A 23,359-nucleotide genomic window follows, 5' to 3' on the forward strand; every position below is an offset into this window, starting at 1 on the left:
GAGGAAATGTTCTGCTTGGATCAAACTCGTCAAAAGAAACAGTTGAAAGCAGTCAGTGTTCAAAGTGTTGTGTTATTAAGTGAACAACTCAATATAAAATCAAAGCAGTAAAGAACATTCTCAGAAACTACAGATGATAATGGAGGGAAAAAAATCATGATTTAGAATCAGTCTTTGGCCCAACCTGTCCTTGCAAATTATGTAGCCGATAGGGCCTGTCTCACTTGGGCGTCATTTGCACGTCACGCAGATGGCGTGCGAAGATTTTGAACATCCCAAAATCCTGGGGCGCCGCGCGCGACCGCACGTCACTGCCTACGTCACCACGCACCATGAGCGCGTAATGCGCACCATGCATGCATCACGTGCGCACCATAACGGCGCGTCCTGCGTCGTGACACGTAAATCATATAGTGTAAATTACGCGCAAATGACGCGCAAGTGGGACAAGCCCTTAACTAAGCATGTCACACTTTCCTGTGCTTGGCCCGTATCCCTACAAACCTTTTCTAGCCACGTGCCTGTCCGAGTGTCTTTTAAATGTCATAATCGTACCTGCCTCAACGATTTCTATTGGCAGGTCATTCCATATATGGATCACCTCTGTGTGAAAATGTTGCCCCTCAGGTCTCTTTTTCCTATTCGCCTATTACTCTAAATCTATGTGGCTCACCAATCTATAATTTCCTGGATTATAACTAACAGAGGAACATTGGCTACTCTCCAATCATCCATGACTTTGCTGTGGCCAGAGAAGATACAAATAACTTATTCAAGGCCCCTACAATCTTCCCGCCTACCTCTCAATAATCTGGGATAGATTCCATCAGGCCCAGGGGATTTATCCAACTTCATGCTCTTCAACAGACCCACCACCACCGCCTTCTTGATTTCATACTGCCTTACACATTAGTATTCCCCACACTGATCTAACGTTCCTCCATGGTCTTTTCCTTCATGATAACTCTGCAACATATTCATTCATTTCTTTATCTATATCCTCTGATTCCAAACAAAAACTCCCTCCTCTAATCTTAAGCGATCCTATCTTCTCCTTGGTTACCCTCTTATTTTTAATGTACAAATAAAAAGTCTTGCTCTTCTTGAATCCGATTTGCCTTTTGCTCTTCAAATTGCCAATTTGATTTATTTCTAGCTTGCATCTTACTCCTCAAAGGTCCCATCTGATTTCATAATTTTAACCTGACCCATGCTTTTTTTGCGCCCTTTCCAGTTTGATAACATCCAACTTATAGCAGGGTAACCAGACTGCACACGATATTCCAAATTGTGATTCCAAAAGTCTTGTACAGCTGTAACGTGACGTGACAACTGATGTATTAATACCGTGACAGATGAAGGCAAGCGTGCCAAATGCCTTTTTCGCCACCAGTGTCGCCACTTTCATGGAACTGTGTTCCTCCACCTCTTGGGCTCTCCATTCTACAAAGGTTTAGAAATAAATCAGCCAAACACAGGTAGCTGGAACTAGTGTAGATGGGGAAGCTTAGTCAGTGTAGACAAGTTGGGCCGAAGCACCTGTTTACATGCTGTTTGACTCTGACTCTAAATCCTTTTTTGTAATATGGGCTCCCTACAAAATGTAATTGTTAACTTCCCGAATTCCTGAGTTCCCCAGTATCTGTATCTTTCTCCATGGTAAATAAAGTCAAGAAAAATTAATTTAACACTTCACCTGGATCCTATGGTTCAACACATATCTATATTACTAAAAGTCAGACCTTGACCACATCCTGTTTTTCTGTTTCATGATTTTAGAAAAAAAAACACTGCCACTTACGGCTGTGATTTTTGGCCATCTTACTCAGAGTACCCCTCCGCTGCGCAAGACAAGAGGATTTTTCCCATTGATGAAAAATAAAAGAGTTATTAATGTTTTAAAAATGTTGAGATACTCTCTGCTGCCCCTGTTGGTGGGAGGGGGATGGGACTATAAAACCCAGAAGTGTTGTGCCTCACTCAGTCTCTGCAAGATGGAGGAAGAGAAAGGGTCACATCTCTCTGAGCTGTGAATAACACTGAACACATGTCCACTCAACTATGAGTGCCCTAAATTTGGTTTGAAATTGTAAATGTGGTTGCTTTGAAATGCTGCACTGCAAATGGTTGTTGGTGGGGGGGTTGCTTTGAACAGCTGCACTGCAAATGGTTGTTGGTGGGGGGTTGCTTTGAACTGCTGCACTGCAAATGGTGGTTGGTGGGAGGGTTGCTTTGAAATGTTGCACTGCAAATGGTTGTTGGTGTAAACTTGACAACTTCCTGTTTGCACTGTATATCGATTTTAGATAAAACTATCATTTACGGCTCTGATTTTTGGCCATCTTAGTCAGTCCCACTCTGCTCATCAGGTGCAGAGGATTCTTCCCATCAATGAAAAATAAAAGTGTTATTAGTGTTTAAAACAATGTTTTGAATCTCTCTCCTGTCAATCATGCCATGAAGGCCACGCCTCTTCCGGTGGGAGGGGGGAGGGATTATAAAACACGGAAGTGTGGGTGTGACTCAGTCTCTGCAAGATGGGGGAGGGAGAGGTCATGACTGTCTGAGCTGTGAATCAACTGAACACACTGAATGTTTACTGAACTGTGAGTGTGGTTTTTATGTGGCCTTTTGTGTAGTTTTATGGTGGTTTCACCCTGCATGAAATGTTATGAAACTGCTTTTGAATTTGGTGGCCTTGCTGCATGAAATGGTATGAAACTGCACTTGAATTTGGTGGCCTTGTACCCTGCATGAAATGGTATGAAACTGCACTTGAATTTGGTGGCCTTGCACGCTGCTTGAAGTGGTATGCAACTGCACTTGAATTTGGTGGCCTTGCACCCTGCTTGAAGTGGTAAGCAACTGCACTTGAATTTGGTGGCCTTGCATCCTGCTTGAAATCGACGGAAACTGCATTTGAATTTGGTGGCCTTGCACCCTGCTTGAAATGGAATTTCAAAGAATAGCCGTGAGTCAACTGCTAGCCCACCAGCCGTGAGTGACTGAGCTGCCACCCCAAGAATCCATTTGGTCCACAATGTCCATACTAGCCCTCTGGAAACCAGTCCCTTCAGCCCACAATACCCATACTAGCGCCCCAGAAAGCCCCCCCCCCCCCACTGGCCACCAATACCGGAATTGGTGAAGAGGTGGAATATTGCGTTGGGGGACCAACCCTCCCATGTGAACATGGGACCCAACGGGTCCCACAGTCTAGTATGGTTCTATAAATTTGGGGTTATCAGGTGGCAAGATGGCACAGTGCTAGAGTTGCTCTCTTACAGTGCTACGGTGCTGTCGGTATGGAGTTTGTACGTTTTCTCCGTGGCCTGCGGCAATTTTCTCCGAGATATTCGGTTTCCTCCCACATTCCAAAGACATACAGGTTTGTAGGTTAATTGGCTTGGTAAAATTGTAAATTGTTCCTAGTGTGTGTAGGATAGTGTGTAGTTTTAGTGTACGGGGATCGCTGGGTGGTGCAGACCTGGTGGGCCGAAGGGCTTGTTTCCACGCCGTATCTCCAAACTAAACTAATCTAAATTATTTAATTAATTTTTATGAGGCCCTATCCTCTCCCTAGTCTTCAAAAGTGAATGTAGAGCCTCCTTGATTCTCCTCTACCTTATCTGCCAGAGCTCGTGTCTTCTTTTTGCCCGTCTGTTTCCTTCTCAAGTATACTCTTCAATATCCTATTGTCCTCAAGACAGTTGTGGTTTCCAGCTGCCTACACCTGATATATATCTCCTTCTCATATTGACCAGTCCCTCAATATCACTTATCATGCAGAGTTCCCTACTCCTAGCAGCCTTGCTTTCTCTCTAATGGGCCTGTCCCACTTAGGCGAATTTTTAGGCAATTACAAGCGACTAGTTTGTTGGCACATGTTCGCCTGTGGTGCCGGGAGTAGTCTCTTCTGTCGCGCAAAGAGGCGTAGCGTCTTTCTGGTCGCCGCTAAATTTTCAACATGTTGATAATATTTCGGCGACAGTGGGTTTGACGCCAATGAGTGTAGCTTGACTTCTCCTGATGTAGGTGCTGTTGTATGATGTCGCCATGATGACGTAGGTTGTCGCCGGTCTTTCGGTGACCAGCTACGACTATGACAGTCACCGGCAGTTGCCTAAAAAATCACCTAGTGGGACAGGCCCATAACAATTAGAATATTTTTTTCCCAGAATGGAAATATCAGATGAGGAGGAATTTGCTTCGTCAGAGTATGGTGAATCTGTGAATTCATTGCCACAGAATGCTGTGGAGGCCAAGACTATGGATATGTTTAAGGCAGAGATACATCAATTCTTGATTAGTACGGGTGTCCTGGGTTATGGGGAGAAGGCAGGAGATTGGAGTTAAGAGGGAACTTGTTGGGTTGAGTGGCCTAATTCTGCCCCTATCACTTCTGAATCATAGCTTTAAGGTGAGTGGGGCAAAGTATAAAGGAGATGTGCAGAGCAAGTTTTTTTACACAGTGCCTGGAATGCATTGCTAGGGAAAGTGGTGGAAGCAGATAAGATAATGGCATTTAAGAGGTTTTTGGATAGGCACCTGGATATTCAGGGAATGGAGGGATGCAGGTCATGTGCAGGCAGACAAGAGTTGTTTTCATCAAGCTTGGTTTCTGTGCTGCACTGTTCTATGGTTTAAAATGCTAGCCCTGAACACTCACTATCTTACATTTAGAAGGCAGGCACGGGTTACTGCATGTGGATGATCAGCCATAATCACCATGAATGGCGGTGCTGGCTCGAAGGGCCGAATGGCCTCCTCCTGCACCTATTTTCTGTGTTTCTATGTTTCAAAGCCCTTGCCTGCAAACAATCTCTCCAAATCAACTTTTGAAATTCCCTGTCTACAATCAAAATTGGCCTTACTCCAACATAGTTCTTCAACTTTTCCATCAGTCCCGTCCTTATCCAGTCTGAAGTCTCTTTTTTACTCTGACGAAGAGTTCTGATCTGAAACGCCGCCTATTCATTTTCTCCAGAGATGCTGCCTAACCCCCTGCATTACTCCAGCATTTTGTATCCATCTGTCCTTTTCCATGGCTATTTTAAAATGTTTTTTTTTAAATTATTGTATTTAGTGTGTAGACCACAGAACACTGAATATTTAAGAATATTTGCAGTTCATTTGCTATCTCTGGTTTAAAAAAAAAAATTAATTTCAGAAATGTTTGAAAGGAAAAACAAGAAAAAATAGAAAATTGTTTGCAATTTTCAGAAGTAAATTTAAAATATTGATCCCTACGTGGATGACCCTCTCACCTGTCTGCTTACTCACAAGTGGTCCTCTCTGGTCACAATCTATTTGCATGTTAGAGACAAATGACAGCCACTCTGATGAACTTTAGTGGCATTGAGGGTTGTTTCAAATTTCAAATTTGCTTCATATTTGTAAAGGGTGCTTCATAAAGGTTCCATAAACCACAGCGCTTACTTTCACTCCTGCCCCTTTGCATCACAAATCATACATTTAATCTCCCCTCTCTTGAAAAGCTTTGAGATCACAAACATCAATACTTTAATTGCACTGTAGGTCATATGGAAGACTTTTAACATCATCATCATTGACAATCAAAAGGACAGAATACATAAAATATTTTACTCATCGGTTCAAATTTGTTGGCAAAAATGCCAATTTATTGCATTCATAGGAACATAGAAACATAGAAAATAGGTGCAGGAGTAGGCCATTCGGCCCTTCGAGCCTGCACCGCCTTTCAATATGATCATGGCTGATCATCCAACTCAGTATCCTGTACCTGCCTTCTCTCCATACCCCCTGATCCCTTTAGCCACAAGGGCCACATCTAACTCCCTCTTAAATATAGCCAATGAACTGGCCTCAACTACCTTCTGCGGGAGAGAATTCCACAGATTCATCACTCTCTGTGTGAAAAAAGTTTTCCTCATCTCGGTCCTAAAAGATTTCCCCCTTATCCTTAAACTGTGACCCCTTGTTCAGGACTTCCCCAAAATCGGGAACAAACTTCCTGCATCTAGCCTGTCCAACCCCTTAAGAATTTTATAAGTTTCTATAAGATCCCCCCTCAATCTTCTAATTCAACTTTAGGACAAACATTTGGTTTCACTCAGGTTGATTTCACAACAAGACGAATACACACTATTATAAGAACCTTTCTTGTGGCTTACAAAACTGTTCTGTGTCTCAGTGGATCCAACATCAGTTCAACTGCATCTAGGGCAGGAGAAATTTAATTGGAATGACTAATTACTTCTCAGTAAGTGGACTAGGCATAGGTCTTTTATTATTAAACTCATTCTGCTGCTCTAAGACATAATGTCACAGCTGGGTAATTTCTATTACATTGTTCGTAAAGATCACAGAATGTATGTGTTGTTGGTAATTGAGTGCTTGAATGCACAGTTTTACAGAAGGACTATATTCCTGTCAAACTTGCTTGCATCAAGCAAGATGTTCTCATTAAAGAAGGATGTCTAGAAAACAAACGTTATTTTCACTTCACGCAGTCCGGAAAGCAACATTATCCAGTAAATGACCATGTTCAATAATACTCACACCTTGGTCAAATATTGATCTCAAATGGAACCTGACACTGGACACTGTCCTCCATTGTAAATATATTAGCTGGTATGTTGACTACACAACCCTCCCTTGAGTTGGAAGGAAGTGCAGATGCTGGTTTAAAACGAGCATACAGTAGACATAAAATGTTGGAGTAACTCATCGGGATAGGCAGCATCTCTGGAGAGAAGGAATGGGTGATGTTTTGGCTACAGACCCTTCTTCAGACTAGTCTGGGGATAGGGAAACGAGAGATATAGATAGTGATGTAGAGAGATGAACAAATGAATGAAAGGTATACAAAAATATAGAGTCAGAGAGCAGGAGGAATCACAGAGGGGGAGCAGTGAGAGAGGATGTTGCAGAACATCCATCAGAGAGAAAAGGAGAGCTTCTTCAATGTAGACACACCTTGAGGAGAATCCGCAGTGGAGCAGACAAAATGTGTAGGAAGGAACTGCAGATGCTGGTTTAAACTGAAGATAGATACAAAATGCTGGAGTAACTCAGCGGGTCAGGTAGCATCTCTGGAGGGAAGGAATGGGTTACTTCTGTGCAGAGTCATGACTAGAGCCAGGATTTTCCAGGATTTTGCCAGAACGTCGCAGCGGCCTCTGCAGTCCGTCTGTCTTTTTGTTATTTTTTGTCCCGTTTTAATGTAGTTTTTATTTTTTGATGGGGTATGTGTGTGTGTGTGTGTGTGCGGGGGGTGGGGGGCAAAACTTTTAAAATCTTTCCCTTGCACGGAGAACCCGACCTTTCCCTGTCGGGTCTCCGTTGTTGTTGGGGCTGCAAAGTGGAGCGGCCTCCAGCAGGAACGTCCTGGGGCTCCAGTCACGGAGCTGCGGAGCTACTCACCATCGTAGAGCTGGCCGAGTCCGGAGCGGGAGGAGCGGTGGTGGCGCGCTGCTGCGACCCGACCCTCGGTGATTCGGAGGCTCACCGCAGGTCTGGGGGACGGTGATATCGGGAGCCCGCGGGTCCCTGCTGGGACCCGCTTTTCGGGGTTTCCGCAACGGCGACTTCTCCCGCCCGAGTAGCAGGGTCGAGGATGACCTGGAGCGGGGCCTTACATCATCGCTGGGCGTGGCTTCAACGGCTGCGGGACTTTGCCAGCGCCCGCCCGGGGCTCCAACAACAAGACCCAGAGCGCGGCCTTGCATCACCCGGCGCGGCGTTAATGGCCGCGGGACAATTGTCATCGCCCGCCGGGGGCTCTGACTTTGACTCTGACATCGGGGGGGGAGAGGGAAGTGCAGGGGAGAGATAAGTTTTTTTTGCCTTCCATCACAGCGAGGAGGAGATGCGCTGTGATGGATGTCTGTGTAAATTGTGTTGTTTCTTGGGTCTTTTTTTTCTTGTATGTATGACTGCAGAAACAACATTTCACTTGAGCCTCTATGAGGTTCAAGTGACAAATAAATTGTATTGTGTATTGTGTAGTGTATTGTGTAAATGCAATGTGCCTTTTCATGCCTTTTTTGATGATTTCACCAAGATAATGCCTTTTTCACGATCGATTGCCTAAATCAGCCTTTTTTTGCTGTTTTGCTGAAAGGTGGTGCTATTTTCTCTAGCTGTACCATGATTACAATGACGTTTCCCATGTTAACATGTTAATATTAATGTTATTATTAACGTGTTAACATAGTATAAATTACAAGAACATTTCCACCACTGTTCATTCGTTCGTGCCGCTGGATCAGTCATCTCCAAAATCTATTTATTGCTTCCAATTTTGCAATCTTCCCACAAGCTATCACTTCCCTTGAGAAAAGTGGTGAAACATTAGTGAATAACTTGCAGGTTTTCAACAAAGTAACTGACGATATTCGTAAAGTTCCTAGCGATGTAGGTAAATACAAGGAAAATGTGAGAGAGTGATTTTAGCTAACAAAGATCTTGAAGAAATACAAAACATAGCTAAAGTTCTCAAAGGTAGTTGTAATGCACAAGATATCGACATGAATATAGAGTCTGGAGCTTGTTTCGGGTATGCACCAGTGAGGTAGAAATAATTTTTTCACAACTGAAGCATATGCTGTCTGACGGCTTAGTTTAACACCAGATAATTTGAAAAAATGCTAGCAAATTATGTGCAACCAGGCAACTTTGGTCATTTAATGTAGTATACCTATATATTATCATTTTTAACCATATTTTGGTGGTGGAAATACATGCCTTTTTATATCTTTTTTTTGTCAATAAATGCCATTTTCATACCTTTTTATAAATTTTATTATGCCTTTGCTAGCCTATTTCAGAGTTTTTTAGTGCCTAAACATCCTGGCTCTAGTCATGACCATTGTCTGCCAAAGGGACATGATTATATCCTTGATTTCTTATTTCAAGGAAAGGTCAGAGAGCTCGTTGCATTCAATCCTGGGAAGATGCCACAAGTGAATTTAACAACTAGCATTTGTATATGTAGCTGGCACTAAAATGGTCAATGAAGATTTAAGCAGGATTTTCCAAGTAAACTGGCAAAGGAAATCTAACACAAGATTTCATGTGACCTGTCTGAAAACGAAACAAATTTCTTTGACAAACAATTTAATGTTGAGAGATGCAGCATACAGAAAATATACAGACCCCTTCACTTTTTCCACATTTTGTTACGTTACAGCCATATTTTAAAATGGATTAAATTCTTTTTTTTTATCATCAATCTACACACAATACCCAGAATGAAAAAACGAAAACAGGTGTTTAGAATTTTTTGCAAAGTAATTAAAAAGAAATAACTGAAATATCACATTTGCATAAGTACTCAGACCCTTTGCTATGACACTCAAAATTGACCTTAGGTTCATCCTGTTTCCATTGATTATCCTTGAGATGTTTCTACAACTTGATTTGAGTCCACCAGTGGTAAATCAAATTGATTGGACATGATTTGGAAAGGCACACACCTGTCTATATAAGGTCCCACAGTTGACAGTGCATGTCAGAGCAAAAACCAAGCCATGGAGACGAAGGAATTGTCCGTAGACCTCCGAGACAGGATTGTGCCAAGACACAGTTCTGGAGAAGGGTGTAAAACAATTTCTGCAGCATTGCAGGCCCTGAAGATCTCAGTGGCCTCTGTCATTCTTGAATAGAAGAACTTTAGAACCACCAGGACTCTTCAAAGAGCTGGCCGCCCGGCCAAACTGAGCAATCAGGGGTGAAGGGCCTTGGTCAGGGAGGTGACCAGGAACCCGATGGTCACTCTGACAGACCTCCAGAATTCCTCTGTGGAGATGGGAGAACCTTCCAGTAGGACAACTATATTTGCAGCACTCCTCCAATCAGGCCTTAATGTTAGAGTGGCCAGATGGAAACCATTCCTCAGTAAAAGGCACATGACAGCCCGCTTGGAGTTTGCCGAAAGGCACCTAAAGGACTCCCAGACCATGAGAAACAAGATTCTCTTGTCTGATGAAACCAAGATTGAACTCTTTGGCCTGAATGCCAAGCATCACGTCTGGAGGAAACTAGGCTAAACTCATCACCTGGCCAATACCATACCTAGGGTGAAGCATGGAGGTGCAGCATCATGCTGTGGGGATGTTTTTCAGCGGCAGGAACTGGGAGACTAGTCAGGATCGAGGAAAAGATGAACGGAGCAAAGTACAGAGAGATCCTTGATGAAAACCTGCTCCAGAGCGTTCTGGATCTCAAACTGGGGCAGAGGTTCACTTTCCAACAGGACAACGACCCTGAGCACACAGCCAAGACAACACAGGAGTGGCTTCATGACTAGTCTGTGAATGTCCTTGAGTGGCCCAGCCAGATCCTGGACTTGAACTCAATTTCTTTAATCCAAATCACCAATTACATTTCATGGCCCCTTTTGGCTCCTCTAATTCCCAAGTTGGTGCTTTTTTTCAGGTACACGGAACCTACCTCTTCTACTACTTCTGGCAGTGCCTTTCAGACCCAACCCAAGGGCTGAGTGAAAAGGTATTCCTTTTTGCCACCATATTTCCCTTCATTCTTTGTCCCCTTCCACCTATTGGAACATTTATTTTTCTCTATCTAGTCTATCATGATTTTAAATATCCTTATAAAATCGCTTTACTCCCTCTGCTTTAAGAAGAGCAACCACATCTTCTCCAGTCTATCCCATTACCTAATGTCCCTGAGTTGTGGAATAATTCTCAGAAATCTTTTTCTCAGCCTTTCCAAAATATCGACATTTCTCTTAAAGTATGGCACGTAAAATGAACACATTACCCCAACTCGGGCCAAGACAATGTTTTATAAAGGTTCATGTTTTCTTTCATATTGCACTTTGCAAGATGAAGGCCAATCAATAAAGGCCAAAAATTCTGTATACTTTACTCAACCCGCTCTGCCATTCACAGTGAATCAAGTATCTCTCTATCTCTCTGTTCTTTTAAACTTGTTCGAATTGTGCCCCCTAGTTAATATCACAGCTTCTCAATCTTCCGACTAAAATGTAACACTTCATAGCGTTGAATTTCATGCAAGCAACCCAATCTACCAGTCTGTCCATGTCTCCATGAGCTTTTACCACGATTTTAATTCACACCAAAGTGTCAACTGAGTCCTGCACGATATCTAGACATTATAAACCTTGCACATTTTACATTTGTAGAGATGAAATAGAGCAGCCTATCAAAACAACGAGCTTACCATTTGCCAATATTACTTAAAATATACCCAAATGACTCACATAAAGCCATGCCTTGCAACATCCCAATGGAGAGCCAGGAAGGTAGTTAGGATAGTGAATAGAATAGAATAGAATGCCTTTTATTGTCATTCAAACAGACAAGGTTTGAACAAAATTTCATTCCTACAGTCATGACAATACAGAAAAAACCCAAGACCCACACTTAACACAATTTACACAAACATCCATCACAGTGAATCTCCAACACCTTCTCATTGTGATGGAAGGCAAAAGTCTTATCTCTTCCCTTTGTTCTTCTTCCGCGGCCCAGCAGTCCAACTGCAGCGTCGAGGCGACTGGGGCTCACGATGTTAAAGCCCCCGGCGGGTGATGGTAAGTCCCGTGGCCATTTATGCCGCGCCGGGCGATGTTAGGCCCCGCTCCGAGTCATTTAAACCCCGCAATTCCAGCGGAAGAAGTTGCCGTTGCGGGAGCTCCGAAAAGCGGTCTGCCACCAGGGACCTGCGAGCTCCCGATGTTCCTGTCCACCAGGCCTGCGCCACCACAGCTCTCCCCGCTCCGAAGGCGGCCAGCTCTGCGATGGCAGGTCCACAGGCTCCGCGACTGGAGCCCTCAGGTTGGTCCGGGTCGGAGGCCGCCTCCGGCTCCACGATGTTAGGCACATCGACATCAGAGACCCGATAGGGAAAAAGTCGGGTCCCCGTACAGGGAAAAGATTAAACGGTTTCTATTACAAGCCACCGCTCTGTGCAACACTCTCCACCCCAGGTCCCCAATGTAAAGGGAGACAACTCGCTTGTAGAGGGACCCCCACTGGGGACCTCCCCCGCCTTCGGGTAGTAACACCGTCCGCCATGGTGTGTCGGGACGGGAAATGAAGGCAAGGAGCTGCAGAATGTGCAGGAGCATTCTGTACAGTGAGCGTCTCATCGCATCACAAAATGGCATGCTGGTCATCTCAGAAAGGCGGCTCAGGTTGTGTGGAGCCGGTGCTCGAGAAATATCCTGGAGCCGAGGCCCGATGAGCAGATCTGACGGAGCGGGTGAAAGCTCTGTCAGAACCACTCTTCTTGATATCTCTCTCTCTCTCTCTCTCTCTCTCTCTCTCTCTCTCTCTCCCCCACTCTCTCCCTCTCTCCTGCTCTCTCCCCCCTCTCTCTCTCTCTCTCTCTCTCTCTCTCTCTCTCCCCCACTCTTCCCCCTCTCTCTCTCCCCCTCTCTCTCCCCCCCTCTCTCCCTCTCTCTCCCTCTCTCTCTCCCTCTCTCCCCTCTCTCCTCTCTCCCCTCTCCCCCTTCTCTCTCTCCCTCTCCCCCCCTCTCTCTCTCTCTCTCTCTCTCTCTCTCAATCCCTCTCTCTCTCAATCCCTCTCTTTCTCTCTCCCGCTCTCTCTCACACTCTCTCCCCCTCTCCCCCTCTCTCTCTCCCCCTCCTCCCCTCTCTCTCTCTCCCCCTCTCTCACCCTCTCTCTCTCCTCTCTCTCTCTCTCATCAGTCTCATCTCGCCCTCTCTCTCTCTCTCTCACCCCCCCTCATCTCTCTCTCTCTCTCCCCCTCTCTCTCTCTCCCCCCCCCCCCCCTCTCCCCCCTCTCCCCCCCTCTCTCCCCTCACCCCTCTCTATCTCTCTCCCCCCTCTCTCCCCTCTCCCCCCCCCCCCCCCTCTCTCCCTCTCCCCCCTCTCTCCCTCCCCCCCTCTCTCCCTCTCCCCCTCTGTCCCTCCCCCTCTCTCTCCCTCTCGCTCTCCCTCTCCCCCCTCCTCCCCCCCCCCTCCCTCCCCCTCTCTCTCCCCCTCCCTCTCCCTCTCCCCCCCTCTCTCCCTCTCCCCCCAATCAAACCCTGCATGAAGATGGTCACATACTGCATCAGTCAACATCATATGGCCTTAACCTTACGAGGCAATGTGTGTTTACCATGAAGGGCTGCTCTCTGGGTCTTCCTCACTGCTGGGGGGCTCTGCATGTGCTGAATAACAGATGGACAATGGAGATGACAATCCATGCAATCCATGCATGAAAGGGAGTCTGCCACGTCCTCATTGCCAGTGCAAGGCCATTCTGGCCTGACACCCCACAGCAGTTGGAGGTGGTAGAGGAGGATATGGAGGATGAAGAGTAAGTGGAAAGTAAACACACTGTGGTTCGGGGGAGGATGCTACTCCGTGAATGTGGTCTTGGACAAAGGGATAGGATGCATCCGAATTAGGTTGATTTTGCAAACGACATTAGTGGCAGAGAAGTGCTGGGCTCTGTCCACCCCCATCCTGCGTATTTGCACCATTTACTTTTGATACTCAACAGTATTGTCACATATCACTTACCACATATTCACACAAAGGGTGGTGGGTGTATGGAACAAGCTGCCAGAGGAGGTAGTTGAGGCTGGGACTATCCCAAAGTTTAAGAAACAGTTAGACAGGTACATGGATAGGACAGGTTTGGAGGGATATGGATCAAGCGCAGGCAGGTGGGAGTAGTGTAGCTGGGACATGCTGGCCGGTGTGGGCAAGTTGAGCAGAAGGGCCTGTTTCCCACACAGTATCACTCTATGACTCCATGACTATCATCTCCCGGCTTCTACCTTTAAGACAGCAGAGAGTCTGGCATATTAGGGGTGAATCATTCACCACAGGTTATCCAGGCTCTGACCTGCTTTTTGTAACCTGTCATGTTGCGTTTATGGTCAAGGTTTATTGTTTTCATTGTCCATACAATTTGTACAGAGATGAGTGATTCAGCTAAATTGTTCAATGCAGGTACCAAGGGCTGTAATTTAAAAACACTGCAGTAAAAAGAGCAAATAATAACATGGTCAACATGACTGGCTTATGGGATGTTGCTAAGGAGGGTCATTGGCCCAGGAGATCAGATTTGCTGCTTGTTGGGCAGTAATCTGGCTCAGCAAAGAGTGGAGCCGACCACCAAGATAGGAGCGATAGAGGCCCGTGTATTAAAAGGCCCAACTAGAAGAGTGTGTGGTCTTTTTTTTAACATCCCCACCAGGAACTGTTCCCCGATATGGTCCAAATGACTTCCTTGCTTTCCAAATCGATGGCAGTCAAACAGATCAATGTTATTACAGTGATGATCCAAAGATGAAAATTTGTCCCAAGGTGTGTCTGTGGAGAATGGTGACATGATAAGTGTGCATCCAGGCAGAAAGTTCATTATAAAAGGTTGACCTCTTAAAAACCTTTTCATGCTTTTGAAACGGAAGACATTCTTGTCCCAGAACAGGGCCGGCCTTAAGCCGATTGGACCGATTGCTCCCAATTGGGCCCCGCACCTAAGGGGGCCCCGCGCTAGTAATCAAAAGATCCAAGAGTTCCGCAACTGTTCCCCCGCAACACTGCGAGAGGCATAACTGAAAGCGTTGCTTTCGTCCGTCTGTCCGCACGTTCGCTGGCTCTTGGTGCCGGCGCTTCTCCACTCAGTTTCCGCCAAACAAACACACACACACACACACACAGCATGTCCGGCAGATTGGTGCGGGCCGAGACCAGGGGTAGCTTTGAGGAGCAGGGCGAAGGATGACATCAAACGGGTCATGGCAGCTATTGAATAAGTTCGGAAGTGGTAAGGGGGGAAAAAAATAGGATTTCTTGAAAACCTGAAGGATTTTTTCCGAAGGGAAAAAAACCCGATGGTTACCAAAAGAAAGGGGGAGGGAGGGGGGGCGGGGCGGCGATCGCTCCGTGTCTGTTGGAGGGAAGGGTGGTTTGAGTTCCTCTTTCCCCTGACTCAGTCTGAAGACGGGTCTCGACCCGAAATGTCACCTATTCCTTGTGTCCAGAAATGCCGCCCGACCCGCTGCATTTTGTGTCTAATCTTTAATCTCTCAGCTTTGCTTTGGAGTAATGTACTCTACTCGGGTAGATCTACCCCGGGTGGAGAGGGGAGAGAGGGGTGGAGGGGAAAGAAAGGTATAGATGGGGAGGGGGGATGGAGAAGGGGGAGGTGGGATGTTCCCTCACGGTCCCGGGGCAGCGCTCCCGCCCCTCCAGTCGCCGTGCTTCACGCACTCAGCCCCGGCTCCATTCCTCTCTCACCCCGGGGAGACACAGTGAAGAATACAGGGATGGCCGGGCCGGGGGTTGGAGCAACGTTTACAAACCTCGGTCTCAGCTCACACCCGTCCGCCCGGACCCCGGCATCCGCTCCTGCCGCCGGCCCTCTCCCTCCCTTCTCTCTTTCCCTTCCCTTCCCTTCTTCCCACCCTCCCTTCTCTCCTTCCCTCCCTCCTTTGTCTCTCTCTTTATCCCTCTCTCCTTCCCTCCCTCCTTTCTCTCCTTCCTCTCTCTCTTTTCCCTTCTCTCCTCCCCTCCCTCCCTCCCTCCCTTCTCTCCTTCCCTCCCACACACACACATCACGCACAGACAACTAACACACACACAACCAAGACACACACACAGACAACTAAGTTTAGATGGGGTAGAAGCCCAAAGGGTAGGATGGGGCTGAAGCCCAAAATTTAATGCCTGGACTGTATTTTCTCCAACAGTTATTGGTTTTCCAGGATCTAGTTAATTTTTCTTTCATGTTACAGTCACTAATACAAGTGGTATTGTAATTATGTACTTTTAAGAGGTGATCTACACATTTTGTTTGTTACTTGTAGGCTTACATGTATGCAATTTTATATTAAAATGTAGCTTAGATCTATTTGGTCCATTAACTTGCAGGCACTTTTTAAGCGCACATGTTGATTACTTTCCTTTCTACCATAGAGATATGAAGTCTATAATAGACTTTATTTGTATTTCTATGATTCTACAGACCTTGGCTGGGAACCTGGGGCTCACCACATTTGTTCCCACTTGGGCCCCGCACCTCCTAAGGCCGGCCCTGTCCCAGAATCATGATCAGGATCTATTTACTTCCTTTTCTTTCTTACTTTCTGTCTTTCTTTCTCTTCATCATTCCTTTTCTCTTTCTCTCACTCATTCTCTCTCCTCTCTCTCTCTCATTCTCTCCTCTCTCTCACTCTCTCTTTCACACACACACACACACACATTCTCTCGCCTCTCTCTCTCTTTCTCTGTGTGTCTTTTTCACTATTTTCTATGCATAAACTTTAATCAGCTATTACAGATGTATTTGTTTAGACTAATTGCTGAACAGGGTGGCACAGCGGTAGAGTTGCTGCCTTACAGCGCCGGAGACCCGAGTTCGATCCCAACTACGGGCGTTGTCTCTATGGAGTTTGTCCTTGTGACCTGCGCGGGGTTTCTCCAAGATCTTCGGTTTCCTCCCAAACTCCAAAGATGTACAGGTTTGCAGGTTAATTAGCTTGGTATAAAAAATATATAAACTTGTCCCTAGTGTGTGTTAATGTGCAGGGATCGCTGGTCGGTGCAGACTCTGTGGGCCAACGGGCCTGTTTCCACACTGTATCTCTAAGCTAAACTAAACTAAAGATTAACAATATGCAACAACATGTATCTTGTTAAAAAGTTTCAAATGTCTCAGCATTATTTATAACAAAATGAAATATGACCAGTTATCTCTTTAAGCAAGAGTCATGCTCATTTCTTTGCCTGCTTCTATTGAGCTCCAGGCTTGCTGGGTGCATAACAAACACACACGCAGAGGTTTGAAATTGCTGAAATTAGCAAAATCTAGACCAGTGCTCAGCCATCTCTGAGCATGCTCACTGTGCAAAAACATGAGAGTAAACTCTCTCTCCCTCCAGGATATGCAGAGTCAGGAGATTTATTGTTTGTTAAGAACAGAGTTCCATTGTCCTTGAAAATCTTTCAAACAGAAGGAACAAAAAAAATGAATGTAATGAAAATGAGCTCGATGTAGAACATGTGCTTCCTTGTAGAATTTAATAGAATACATTAAAGTAATGTGTTAATTAGCTTTGTTTGCACTTCCAGTTTGGTGCAATATTCTCCCTGAAATAATTTTGCAAATCTTTTATTTTAAAAATGGTCCACTAATTATGTGATTTTTAAAGAGGACACCAATCATTCCTTGTCAAACATACAGTGTTGTGGGTGAATTGCAGTGATGTTCTTGGTCTCAGTGCAGGAAGGAAGGAAGCGTTCGATGTGTCACACCAGTTGAATGTTAACTTGCCCAGTTCCTCAGGGCAACCTCATTATCGCGTCTCGGATAAGCCATACCTGCTTCCATTCATCTCTGTCTGAATCACAAATATAATCCTGGAAAAAAAGATAATATAATAATTCTCCTTTGATACCCGTATGGGAGGCACATTGGTGCATTAGGTAGAACTGCTGTCTTGGTTCAATCCTGACATCAGATGCTGCCGGTGTGGAGTTCGCACATTCTTGCTGAGATTATGTGGGTTTCCTCCAGGTGCTCTGGTTTCCCCATACACCCCAAAGACATGCAGGTTTGTAGGTTAATTGGTCTTTGTAGGTTAATTACCCCAAAAGTGTAGGGGGTTGATGAGAAAGTGGGATAACATAGAACTGGTGTGAATGGGTGAATGATGGCTGGTCTAGATTGGTGGGCCGAAAGGCCTGTTCCCATGCTGTATTTCTAAAGTTAACGGGAAAAGATAACTGTACAGATTAGGGAAATGCAAACAGCTGCTAAATTACCAATTTTATATTAATTTTATGCCTGTATGCTTTTCACGTGACTATTTTTGTATATTTTTAAATAAACACAGCAAATACCAGCTTCTACCCAGCAACATGGTTACTTTTTAAATACCCAAAGGAAGCAGAACAAGTTTTCCCGCAGGCATCATGATTATTGCCGCTTGAACCTCCCATCCACACATACCTATCTCACCATGACTTACTTGGGGTTTTTGCCATCAATGCAACCTGTTTAGTTTACTTTTAGTTTAGTTGAGAGATACAGCGCGGGAACAGGCCCTTCTGCCCAGCGATCCCCGCACATTAACGCTATCCTACACAGACTCGGGAAAATTTACACTTATACCAAGCCAATTAACCTACAAACCTGTACGTCTTTGTAATGTGGGAGGAAATCGAAGATCTTGGCGAAAACCCACGCTGGTCACGGGGAGAACGTACAAACTCCGTACATGCAGCAACCGTAGTCAGGATCGAGCCCGGGTCTCTGGCGGTGCAAGCGCAGTAAGGCAACAACTCCACCGCTTCTCTCTTTCTCATTCTCTTTGTGTAAACCACCTTAAAGGCATGGTTATTGTTGGAAATTCACACCGAATGATGAGGCACTAATTTGCACTCATCCCAGGACCTCCCATTCCAAATGCTTACTGATCACTTGCATGGTAGAATTGTGTTGTTCCTAGGCCAATGTTTAGAGTCCTGGGCTGTTGAGTCAGACATAGGTTTGAATTCTACCATATGAACAGAAAAGTACAAATTTCAACATTCTCCAGCCCTTCCACCCCCATTCCCTAACCACCCACCCCCGCCACCACCACCACCACATTCAGTCTGAAGAAGGGTCTCAAACTGAAACGTCACCTATCAATGTTCTCCAGAAATGCTGGCTGATCCGCTGACCCAGCACTTTGAGTCGTTTTCAAGTACGGGGATGTTATTCAGGGGAGGTAATCTGTCATCTTTACCTAACCTATGGCATGGTGGCATAACGGTAGGGCTACTGCCTTACAGCGCCAGGGACTTGGGTTCGATCCTGAATATGGAGTTTGTACGGAGTTTGTACGTTTTCCCCGTGACCTGCGTGAGTTTTCTCTGAGATCTTCGGTTTCCTCCCACACTCCAAAGACGTACAGGTTTGTAGGTTAATTGGCTTGGTGTCAATGCAAAGTTGTCCCTCGTGTGTGTAGGCAGTGTTAATGTGTGGGGATCGCTGGTCGGTGCAGACTCGAAGGGCCCTTGTCTAAACTAAACTAACCTAGTCAGGAGCAAGGACAAGCTCTTACATTTGCCTCTCCTACACTTCACTGGCAATATTGTAAACACCATCTTAGCCAAAAGGCACCAGGGCTCATTACAAGCCCGAAAGCACATAGTTTCTTGCATCATGAGCCTCAACATTCCCAGAGCAAATGGAAGACAGGGCCAAGTGACTGCTTGATCCCCAATTGTTCATGATTGCCTCCGTGTGAGATGCTGTGACCCATCCTGAGATTATCATTTATCATCGCTCATCATTTCTAATGACCCTGTCCCACGATGCGAGTTCATTCAAGAGCTCTGCCGAGTTTAAAAAAAAATCAAACTTGTGGTAAGCACAGAGAATGAACGTAGCGGGTACGTCGGAGCTCGGGGACGTCTCTTAGCGCAGGTACTGAACGGGAAGACTCGAAATGAACGGCAGGTACTCGGGAAGACTCGCTAATGGCAGGTAAGCTCGGGAAGACTCGTGAAGATTTTTCAACATGTTGAAAAATGTCCACGAGAGCCCCGAGTACCGACGAGCGGCCATTACCGTAAATCTCCGAGTTCGATTCAGGGCAAACTCGGGAGAACTCCTTGAATGAACTCGCACCATGGGACAGGGCTTTCAGTGTGGCAATGGGTGACATCCCAAATGTGCATTTGGTCCCTCATATTAGGCTAAGCGCTACTGGTTGGTCGCTTAGCCATATGTATCCCATCTCACACCCAACCCAACCTCTCCATTTACAGAAAACAGGAGCATTAAGTAACTTTCCAAATAACCTTACGATGCAGAAAACTGTTTTGGAGGTTGCAAAACAAGGCGGACTTTGTATTTGATAGTTAGAGGTGAGAATATAAAATGAATTAAAATCAAAATAACTATGCAACTCAGGTTCCTTGCAATATCCAGAGTGTAGGAATGTTACAACATTTTGAGAGTTTAAAAATCAAGCCCGTAATTTATCCCATCAGATAAAGCATAAAAAGAACTTTAATTTGATACCTAATTCACTTTCATATCTTCAGTATTAAAAAAAGTTATGGTCATTTTCATACTCGGAAATTAGCATCTTGTTCTCTATTGCTTTTCCATTAACTTAACACAAAAGCTGTGATCGAGGACCGGCAATTAACATAAAAGCCCATAGCTTTCTTAAAAATTAAGAATGACATTTTAAGTTATTATAGATTGAAGCATTCTGAAACAAATATGATACATCTTACTTGGATGCCCTGAAATTAAATTATATAATTAGTTAATTACCTAATTAAGTAGCTAATTACAAAATTAACCGTTGTGACGGAAATAGTAATAAACGCTCAGACTGCCTTGAAAATTCAAAAATGTGATATTCTCAAGATCAGAACTTTAATATTACTGTATAGTTAAAACAAATAGTAAATACCCAAAAAAAAAATCATATTCATTAGTCATCAAATCAATTCATCTAAATTCAATTATTAGATCTAAACATCTATCCAATTCTTAAGAAAAGGCTAAAAATAAAAATTTAAATAGCCAAAGTATCCAAATAACTAACTGACCCCATTCACACAAGAATTCACAATATAAAATGATGTTTAAATCTCCCTTTGTCATGAATTTATATGCCAAATCGAAGAAATTGAATGTTTAATTCCCATAAATTTTACTTTGTTGGTTTATAAACTGCAGCAGGCAAGGGTTGGTTTACACAGACATTTGTTCAAAATCCACTAACATCCACTCTCAAGATAATCAAATTCATTATTTTTTGCACAATCATGTCATAAGAACATCTAAATTTTATTTCGGAGTCACGTGAGTGATTCCGTGAAGAAGAAACCCCGCCAGTTCGCATGCACATCATATCGTCGTTCGAATGGCGAAGCACGGACTGGCAGGGCATCGCTCCTGCAGGCTTAAGTTGAAACCTACAGGTAAGTTTTTATTACTTACCAGGGTTGATGTTCGTGCAGGAACCTCTCTTCACAGAGGTATCCTGCTGGATTTGTGGCAAAGTCCAGCGAGTGAACCGGCTATGGGCTGTGGGGAGACCCCGGTTCCGACCGCGGAAGCGGATAGTCGGTTGATGTCGGGTTTCGTGTTACCAGCCACTGACAAAGCGGTCAGTGGTTTCCAGCCTGCTGTGGTTCCCGGGGATGGGCAAATCAAGCAGGAAGGCAGCGTTACTGCCAGAGTCGCTGACAGTGCGATCAGCGGCTCACAGAATCATCGTTCAGTGGTCCCCAGACATGGGGTGAAATCACCGATAGAATCAAACAGCCCTATTGAACTCGGACGAGTCGGGCTGCAAGGATTCCCTTCCGGAAATAAGTATGTATTTGTATGCATCCTAGGGGACAGGCCGTGCCAGCAGCGCCTGGGACAGGGCTGCTTAATGTGTGACAGCACGGGCCTAGGGGACAGGCCGCGCCAGCAGCGCCTGGGACAGGGCTGCTCAATGTCTCCCTGTTGAAGGGGAAGACCATCACGGGTCAGTATATTGCTGACGCCGAATCTGTCACAGCGCCGGCCTACAGGAGAGCCCGTGCCAGCAGCACCTAGTAAAGGGCTGCTTAATGTGTGACAGCGCCAGCCTGTAGGAGAGGCCATGCCAGCAGCGCCTGGGAAAGGGCTGCTTCATGTCTCCCTCTTGGAGGAGGAGAGCATGCCGGGTCAGTATACTGCTGACACCAAGTCTGAGTGTATAGCCGTGGAGCATACCCCAAGGGATGAAGGGCACGTGTCAGAGGTACCATTTCCTGACAACAAAGTTTGCCATCCCAACAGAATGTTCCATCCTGATATAGGTCCATTGGAAGGGCCGTATCAGTGCAGGTATCCTCAGGGGCCTGCGGCAGCACCTGTTTCAGGGCTGCCTATGAATCGCCCTCTCTGAGGAGGGGAGTGCGAAAGGTCAGGTGTAACTGACTCCAGATTCTAAAGATGTCGGTGGAACATACTGGAGCACATGCATGCTGGCAGTGAACAGTGCTATCAGGGGGATATGAGAGCCAGCCGCCGAATCTTCTGTTCAGGTAAGGCCTATTCAACAGGAAAAACCTGGTGGACAAAGCAAAAGTTGTCGGACCAATCAAGGCCAACGGCGGGCAAAGCTTCATCGTTTCAGCGACAACGCACCCCATGCCTTCATTGGCAGTAAGCGGTTCACTGAAGCTGGTGGCAGCATGACAGCTGGGCACAGGTCCCACGCACCCTACCAGTCCTACTCAACAAGGTGGGTCTGGCACTTCCGAAACATGGGTAAGTGGACCACTCACAAGTTGGTAATATTTACACTTGTTTGTACAGCACACAAAGGATAAAAACATTGTCATCTGCTTAGAGGGCACAATACTAGCATTCCAAGCAAGTTTGGAATTAGGGCCAGAATTGTCGTTTTCAAGACAGGCTCGGAAATCGGGCAGAGTTATCGTGCGAAGCACCCATGGAATGATGGCAGGAGTGGCCTGTTCATAATGAAAAATGGAGAATGTCGTTTAACTCGCATATGAACTTTCCGAATGGGAAACTTATTTATTGACTAACAACGGATTCATAACGGTCTCAAAGATCCATTCTATGCAGTTCCCATTACAGGGATCATCGGAGACATTGGAAATTATCAAAAGGCAATGATAACTGTACAAATAACAATAAAACATTGCAAAATGGAATAAACTATTTTCCCAGGTAATTTAACTAATTAATAAAATTGGTGTTTGGACTCAGAGTTCGAAAACACTTGTTATGTCTTGTCTGGATGATATTCTAACGCTGTATTTTTGTTAAAATCACCTGTTCAGCCTCAAACTATAGTTGAGAAATTGGGTTCATCCATCCAGTTAACTTTAAGTTGTTACCAAATAGACTTGTTGATCATTGGGATTTACCTTTAACTATTAATTAGCTTATGACTCCGCCTTGTGGCAAGAGATTGGAGTTAATAGAAACCTGTTATAAAGCTGAATTCTGTTCATCAAGAGTATTGGCAATATTGTAGCTGTGATTCAGCTGTGCAAATCGGGGAACTGACATTGTGCAAAGTAGCAACCTCTCAAATGACATGTGGGTGATTGTCAACAGGCTTATGCTATGACCAGCTGAAGCTACCTAAGTCACAATGATGAACAAACAATATTCAGCATTGCTCCAGTAATTTGGTCAGTCGAATTTCAGTAATTTTACAAACTGATGCTAAGTGCTCTAAGATGGAAAATTGTGAATGTCATCTCTAGTTGGAGGTGGAGGAGTTTTGCATGAGTTGCCAATTCTTCAGTTGTTGGTATCAACTACCTATAGACGCTAGATGCATCCCATGGGTAAAGGGCTATTGAGCGAATACATAATCTATAAGCCCAACTTCAA

This window comes from Amblyraja radiata, chromosome 25, assembly GCF_010909765.2.
Source record: "Amblyraja radiata isolate CabotCenter1 chromosome 25, sAmbRad1.1.pri, whole genome shotgun sequence".
NCBI classification, from domain to species: Eukaryota; Metazoa; Chordata; class Chondrichthyes; order Rajiformes; family Rajidae; genus Amblyraja; species Amblyraja radiata.